At 46.4% G+C, this 7974-nt stretch overlaps 1 protein-coding gene across 7 annotated transcripts in view; it reads left to right on the top strand.

Moving 5' to 3' along the window:
* Nucleotides 1–7974, top strand: part of SETBP1 (SET binding protein 1) — a 381792-nt gene that overhangs the window by 25518 nt on the left and 348300 nt on the right. The gene's annotated exons all lie outside the window — the stretch shown is intronic.

Here is a 7974-nt window from a genome sequence, read left to right on the forward strand (position 1 = left end):
TAGTTTCTGCTTTATAACAAAGTGAATCAGCTATACGTATACACATATCCCCATATCTCTTCCCTTTTGCGTCTCCCTCCCACCCTCCCTATCCCACCCCTCTAGGTGGTCACAAAGCACCTAGCTGATCTCCCTGTGCTATGCGGCTGCTTCCCACTAGCTATCTATTTTACGTTTGGTAGTGTGTATATTTCCATGCCACTCTCTCACTTTGTCCCAGCTTACCCTTTCCCCTCCCCGTGCCCTCAAGTCCATTCTCTACATCTGCGTCTTTATTCCTGTCCTGCCCCTAGGTTCTTCAGAACTATTTTTTTTTTTTTTAGATTCCATATATATGTGTTAACATACTGTATTTTAAGATTCCATATATACGTGTTAACATACTGTATTTTAAGAGGCTCTCAGCTGGGCAGAGTTTAGCAGCTCTCCTCTTTCTGAGGACTTTCTATGGGTGTCAGGACATCCACCAGGTTCAACGGCATGAGAAGGAGAGGGTGTTCTGAGACAAGCACTGTACAGTGATCCAGGGTAGAAAATGCAGTGTGGTTATCTGCACCAACTGGCTCTGTGACTCTGGATCTGGAATATAACCTTGCTGAAGCCCTGGTTTCCTCATCTGCCAAATAGAGATGCTAGTTTCCACATGATATTACCCAATGTAAGATTTTAGGAAAAAATGGGTAATTTACAGAGCACGTGTCCTAGTAATAGTTCCAATTTATTGAGCCATGTGGCAGACCCTCGGCTAGCTCTTTTATCTGTATTCACTTTCTCTATTAGTCCTTATTACAGTCCATTCGGACAGATGGTATTTATTTACAGATGAGGAAATTGAGGCTCAGTGGCTTCAGATAAGCAGGAGCAGAGTGGGCCTTTGAAGTCAGTTCTTCTAGACTGTTTGGCCAATGCTGGAATCCAGGCCTCAAGTGCCCACATGGGAAAGGGCTGCTGGGAGATGAGGATCCAGCATGAGGGCATTTCTCTCCCAGTTTCCCATATTGGTGAGGATGGCAGGATCATAACCTGGCCTGCTGTCTTAAATTCCAAGTGTTTCAAAGCCTCATGAGTTAGAGTCTTATTTTTTCCTTTATTGTGCTTATGGATTGTTATTTGCTTCTATTTTGTTTCTTTAGACTTAAAGTTCCCCTTCCCCCAGCTTCATCAGGAGAACCTATTTTCTCTAGCAGCAGAGACTTCAACTTCATGTTCCTCAGGGCCTGCGATGGTCCTAGGAGCATGATCAGGATTCCTTCTAAGTAACCCCATGTAGAACATCATCATATGTGTATGGAAAGACCCTGTATTCTCTTTTGAGCACTCATAACCCTCTCTTGGGAAGTCTAATAGGTCACAAATTCATGTACTCATACTTCAAGTAACACCTTCCTCGTGTCAAACACACAAAGTATGGGAGAGAAAAAAAGCTTTTTAGGTGATGTAGACGGGAAGCTAGTCTGGCATCAGGTTGCAGAGAGTGATGACTATCAAATAAATAAATAAATGGGTTTGCATTTAATTCTATAAGTAATGGAAGTGCTCAGCAGGCTTTGAATTGGGGAAAGGAAGGGTTGGGGGTCCAGGGAACATGATGAAATTGATGTAGGGAAGAGAAGCATAAAAGGAGAGTCTTGGTAGCGTAAAAGCAGAGTCTTGGTAGTACAGTTGTCAGTAAGGAGGGCTGCACCAGGGCTCTCCATTTCCCCTGGAGATTGCTGAGATGCACATTTCTCGCCTGACCCTCTATGGGTTATAGCAGTTTGGAGGGGCTGCAGGAGGGAGGACATGTTGGGCAGGGGATGAAAGGTGGCTCAGATTACCGGACCTCTGGTGCTGCACCCATCGCCATCTCCTCATCCACTTTGATGGGTGGTCCTGAGCATCCAACAAAGAGCCTTCCACCCCCCTTAGGGTTCAGGCGTCCCTCCCTCGCCATCATTTACGCAGCCTTTTCTCTGGTCACTCCAAGGTGCATTGCTTGGCTGAGGGCTTGCCCTCCCTTCCTCAGGGTATGTGAATGTGGTGCTTTGCACTCCTGGGAGTATATGAGCTTCTTCCCCTACAACACCTTCAACCTGGCTGGGAGAGCAGGTCTGGCCAGCATTTCTTCACAAGAAGCTGAATTTCCCCTCTCGTTTAATTTTATATTTTCTCTCCATAGATGTTTTTTTAAAGCAGCACATTCCTATTTATTTGTCAGAGTGCCTGAAAATTTTGTTTCCTGATAGGTTTCTCTATAGCTATTTTAGAGCTAAAAACCTTCTCCATAAAGTAATTGTTATCTACCGAGCAACAGGTTACATTTGACATCTGGAGTTGGTGTTCGGGAAAGAACACTGGACTTGGGGACAGGAGCCCTAGGTACCAGCTCTGCCTCTGTTATTAACAGCTTCAGTAAGAATGCTTTACCTTCCTGGATCTCAGTTTTTGCATGTTAGAAAAAAAAAGAAAGAAAAAGAAAACAAACAGCTTTTGACCTCTGAAGGCTTATTTCTCTTCCAAAAACTAGAAACTTCAAGGGTCATTCTGTTAGATGAGGCAAGACTTTCTCTTTAAGAAAACTAGTTACTATAAACAAAATTTTTGACCTCTCTTTGGGACCCACTGTTCTGTTATCAGATTGTTTCCTTTTTGCCCCAGTGTCAAAAGGCCTAAAATCGTGGGAGCAAATGTCAGAGCTGAGCTTAAAAAGTGGTGAGATTTATCAGACTTGCATTCCATGAAGATATTCTGGGAATGCTTGGTTCCCCTCTTCCCTCCTTGTGTGCTTCTTGTTTTCTTCCTGTGTTTGGGATTCTCTGGGGGTTTAAAGCATGGTGCTGGCTCTTTTCCTCTTGGTACTTAGTTTCATTTTGGACTTCAACAAGGAACATCCTTTGGTGAACTCCGTGCCATTGAAGATAAACCTGTCAGAGTAAAAGCAAGAAAATTGTGTTCTCGTCTGATAGAGAGTCATTCATTCCCTGAATTGTTCAGGTAAGAAATAAGGGATCTGTTAGAAAGAGTGCCTGTCCTGAGAGTGGATTTGAACTCAGATCCCCTGATTCTAGACCAGGTTCTCTGCAGAGAACCTGCACTAGAACCTGGGCTCCCTATAACCTTAAGCAAGTTACTTAACGCCTTGAAACAGTTTCCTAACTGTGTGAAAACCAGGATAATAGTAGCACTTCTTTGCTGGTGTCTTGTGAAGATGAACGTGCCTGGTGCGCTTAGCACAGCACCTCACTCAGTGTGCATCCCCTTTATTCCTGTTCTGCTTCTCTCTCTTCCAGGTCACCCACGGGACCCTCCTCAGTACAGGCACAGCTAGGTACACAGTGACCTGCAGTTGTGCTGGGTGCCTAGGAGGCGTGGGCTGTCTAAGAAGCCATGTGTTTCTTTAGGCCGATCCTATTTTAATACTGCTCGTGGCTATGTTGAATTGTGTTGGCTGGGTGGCGGTGCCAGTGTCTTATTTCTGATGCCTGCACAAGCATCTACTAATAAAGCATGCCACTAATGCTTTTTTTTTTTTGGTGGTGAGAATTGGTATGGGATTTATTTAGAGATGATTCAAAGGTCTTTTATCTCTGTGGTCACTTATCTGCCAAACCAGGATTGCTGCTAAGCTCAAAGCATGACTCAAAATGAAACTTTTGAAGTAGTATCATAAGAACGACCAAGTGGGGTTCAGCTGGTGCTTCCTTGCACCCCTGCCACGCTCCCAGCATTTGCAGAGTCACCCGCCCTTCTCCATCATCCCAATTCTACATCCTTGAAAAGTCCTCTCTTAAGTCATTTCCAGTTGACCTTCAGTTGCATTGCCTTTTTTTATTTTTATTTATTTATTTTGCTGTACGCGGGCCTCTCACCGTCGTGGCCTCTCCCATTGCGGAGCACAGGCTCCGGACGCGCAGGCCCAGCGGCCATGGCTCACGGGCCCAGCCGCTCCGCGGCACGCGGGATCTTCCCGGACCGGGGCATGAACCCGTGTCCCCTGCATTGGCAGGCGGACTCTCAACCACTGTGCCACCAGGGAAGCCCCTTTATTTTTAATAAAAGGCAAGAGAAATAATCCTGTTTTGCCCTTCTCTACCCCATCCTTTGGGTCTTCTGATTCCTGCAACTTTAAGTGAAAAACATCCCACCTTCAAAACGCTGCACTGCAGGACATCCCAGGATGTCCCTCTCCTGCCTTTCTTGTTCATGAGACATGAGTCACTTTGGTCAGGAAGTCGCTGGGTCTGGTTAAGGGCTGCCGAGGCAGAGAACATGGGGATGTGGCAGTGAGGTTCTCAAAGCCTGTGCCCCAGGCATTGGTTCAGGCTCCTGACTGCCTTACATACAGAAATCAAACACATGAGGCAATGAAGCCTTGCGTCATAGGGGTTTGGTTTATCCACCATAAGCTAAAAAGTCGTGTTATAATTTTCACATGGTCAAGTTACTTTGGGGGAATGGTTTCAACTCGTTTGGTCCTCAGGGTGACTTGACTTGGAAGGTGGCATTAAGGCTCTGCTCCCCACATGCCCACAAGAGGAACCAGTGGCCAGAGGGAGAGGCTGCCAGTGGGGAAGGCAGAAACTCAGTAGAGCCAGGTTCCCAGGAGGTGTGCAGACAGACACAGCATGCAAACACCCACATGGACTAGCAGTTGTATGCAGTGTGTGCAGGAGTCTGAATTATCTGCTGTCTGGTGAAGCCTTAAGCCCTTGGTGCCAGCTGAGGCCGCTGTCAGAGCGTGTCAGAACACGGACAGCCAGTCCAATCCCTGCATTGAGGGCAGGTTTGGATGACATAACTTCTAGGGCTCCTTCCCACCTTCCATAGCATTCCATTGGATCTCGGCCTGTGAAGGCAGGGCGCCTCCGTCTGTACCTGGAGTGTGCCTTTGCCTCTGAAGCCCCAGATTTGTTTTTTTTCTTGCCTGCCCCTCCCTACTCAGACTAACTTCCCTCACCTCCCCCCCAGCCTCTGACCTCACCAGGGGAAAGAGTGGAGGCCTTTATTGACTCTCAAAAATCCAAGCAGTTCCCATCTTGGTACCTGGCCCTTGAGGCCATTTGATAATCATCATTAGTATCAAATGCGGGTTGCTTCAGTGTGTTTTTCTAGACCTTGTTTATGGTGTTTTTCCCACAGTGTCTTCTTAGGCCCTCACAAGTTTCTAGCCAGTTTCACAGTTGTGGGGGGAGGATTGGCAGAGATGGAGCAGAGGGGGTAGAGAATTCTTGAAGGGACATGGACAGACAGCAGTTCTGTCCTTCAAGGTGGACCACCATGCCTTGCCAATAAGAAGTAATCATTTGCAGATATGAATGTGCCCGGAAACGTGGGCAGCCTTTCATGCCAGGCCAGTTAGTTCATTTGTTTAGTGCTGTGAATGAGAACCCATTCACAGCACTAAACAAATCGGGGGTTTCAGCATTCTTCACAGCAGACTGTATCCCTGGAGAACAGCCTTAAGGGAGTTGATCATGGGTGTGGTTAAAGGAGATCTATTTGTAGCATACAGTGGGAATCTCCGTGATTTCTCCATCTTCGTCCTTTCAGGGGAGCAAGAGGTGGACACGGATTTATTTGGCTGTGTGGCCCTTTCTTGCACCATCAGGTTCCTGAACTTCCCAGTCTTCCCACTGGATTACTGCCATTGAGTAAGTGGCAGAGCAGAGTCATGCTGGGATACGGGTGCCATTGGGTCATGAAGGAAGGCAAGATTAGGAGATCCAGAAGGGGTCTGAGAACCAGGAGTTAAATCTGACACAGGCTAGAATCTGACACCAGGTCAGGAGGCAGGCGAAGGCCAACCACAGAAGCTATGGGTCAAAAGGAAAGAATGGGTCCACAATTGGGTCACACTTCCAGCATCATGGACTTCACTGAGAGTCAAAAGATCCTCTGAATATTTCCATTTCAGCATCCCTCATAAACAAACAGAAGACACCTTCCAAAATCCCTCATGGACAGTTATTTGGCTGCTGTTCAATGGCCCTCAGGGAGGAGGCTCGCTGCTACCTCTTGAGGCATCTCTGGTTTTAGTAAAGCTCTTTCTTATGTTGCGCTAAAATCATTCTTTTAAAGCCTAAATATTTCCAGTTCCTGAAACTGTTCCTGGGATTCCTTCGTTTCCTGATGCCAAAGCACCTTGGTTCCTATGCCAGGAATGCTAGTTTGTCGGTGTCCTTCCTAAAAGGCATCAGTGGGGAAGGCTCACAGAGCAGAGGACAAAACTGGAAGGTGGTCTGGGGCTGCAGGGGACTGTGCCCTCCTCCACTCTAAGCATAGTATCTCTATTAACAGGACCCCGGGCTATATCAGCTTTCTGGCAGCTTCATCATTGTTAGTGTATACTGAGCTCAAGGTCAAGGAGACTCCAATTTAATATTGCCTTCTGCTACTTTTGCTGGTCCAAATCATCACATCCTACATACAGTGGACTCTGGGCCAAAATGCAGGTGTTTGCATTCTCCTTCTTATCATTTCTTTGTGCATAGTTCCAGGCAGGGATCTGAGTCAAATATTAGTCAGATGGTCTAGTTAGGGTCTGTGGACTACGCAGAAGGCACAGAAATAGGGCAACTTTGAAATGTAGATGCCCTCTCCCTCAGAGTTCCTGTTCTGTGCTTTCGTACTGGGGCATCCCTAGATGGTTCTCCACCATCTGTGAACCTGGTTTCTCATTTACATAGTGGCCTTTTTGGATCTAACTTAAAAAGTTTTAAAAGTGTGTTATCAAAGGTAAAGTATTTTCTTCTCGGTTACGGTGTAAGCCCTCTGAGGACAGAAGTTGCGTCTTTTATTTCCTGGCCTGGGTGTTAAACGAGTTCTTGTTAGCTCTGTGCCAATGAAGGTAGCTCTATGGGAAGAAACCCTCTTTTCTATCAAAACAGCTTCTGCCTAGTCAGCCCTGTATATTTTGCATTGTTTTTTTTAGAAGCTTCTGAAACTTTTCATCATGCTGCCTTTTCTGTGCTCCCATCCAGATATACCGTAGCAGAGCTAAAGCATCTATATTCTACATGAAGCTACAGAGTTGTATGGTGTGTTCAGCATAAATGCTGTGTGGGGTATAGACAGTTCTTATTAGGAAGAATTGATCTCAGAGCATTTAGGGAAAAACCCAGGACAGTACCACATACTGTCAAAATGAGTGTTTCAGATAGCGCATAGTGTGGAAAATTGGTAGCAATCGTCACATCTGCCCAGTACCTTTACAAAGGGTCTGCATCGCCCAACTGTGACCTCTTTCTGGTTTGTTTTTGGGACAGTTCCATGAAGCAGCTGTTATTGCTCCCTGTTTTAAAGACTGAGGGAGGGACTTTGAGGGTTTTTAATCTGGCTTGCCCTAGGTTATAACTAATTACCAGGGGAGAGGGAGTGGAGAGGCTCAAACCCTCATCAGACCCTTGGTCTCTTGGTTTCTAGCAGTAGGACGCCATCGTTGAATGGTGCACTTTAGCTGGTCCTGCTGGTACCTCCTCAAGGAGAGAATAGTTGAGAGTCCTATGCAGCTCACCTAGTTGCTCCTCCTGCATGTTCCCAGTCTAGGCTGTGGGTGAACCCGGGCATTGTAGCTTCATCCCGGAGTCCCACAGCTCGTTTCTTGGATGGCCCACAGCCACCTCCCCGCTGGAGAACATTCCTCATCAGGGCATGGCAGCAGTGAGACATGGTAAGAAGTGATAGCTGGCAGTACATGCAGCACAGAGCTATGGATAATAGGCTCACGGAGACTTAATCTACAAGCTGTTTACAAAAGTATTCTTAGGTGTCCTGGTTTGGACTGAAAATGTGGGATTCAGCAAAGGACCTTTCCAAAACAAGATTCCATGAGCCCTGTCTGGCCTGAGACTTGAGGGGAGGGTGACCACTCCACGCTGGGGGTTCTGGTTTTGAGTCCTTCTGCTTTTAGCAAGTGAATCTCTGTTTTCTCATATTTAACAGGGGATTAATACCGTGTCTCTTCCTTACACATTACTTTTTTTTTTTTTTTTTTTT

This window comes from Physeter macrocephalus, chromosome 19 (assembly GCF_002837175.3).
Source record: "Physeter macrocephalus isolate SW-GA chromosome 19, ASM283717v5, whole genome shotgun sequence".
In the NCBI taxonomy this organism is placed as follows: domain Eukaryota; kingdom Metazoa; phylum Chordata; class Mammalia; order Artiodactyla; family Physeteridae; genus Physeter; species Physeter macrocephalus.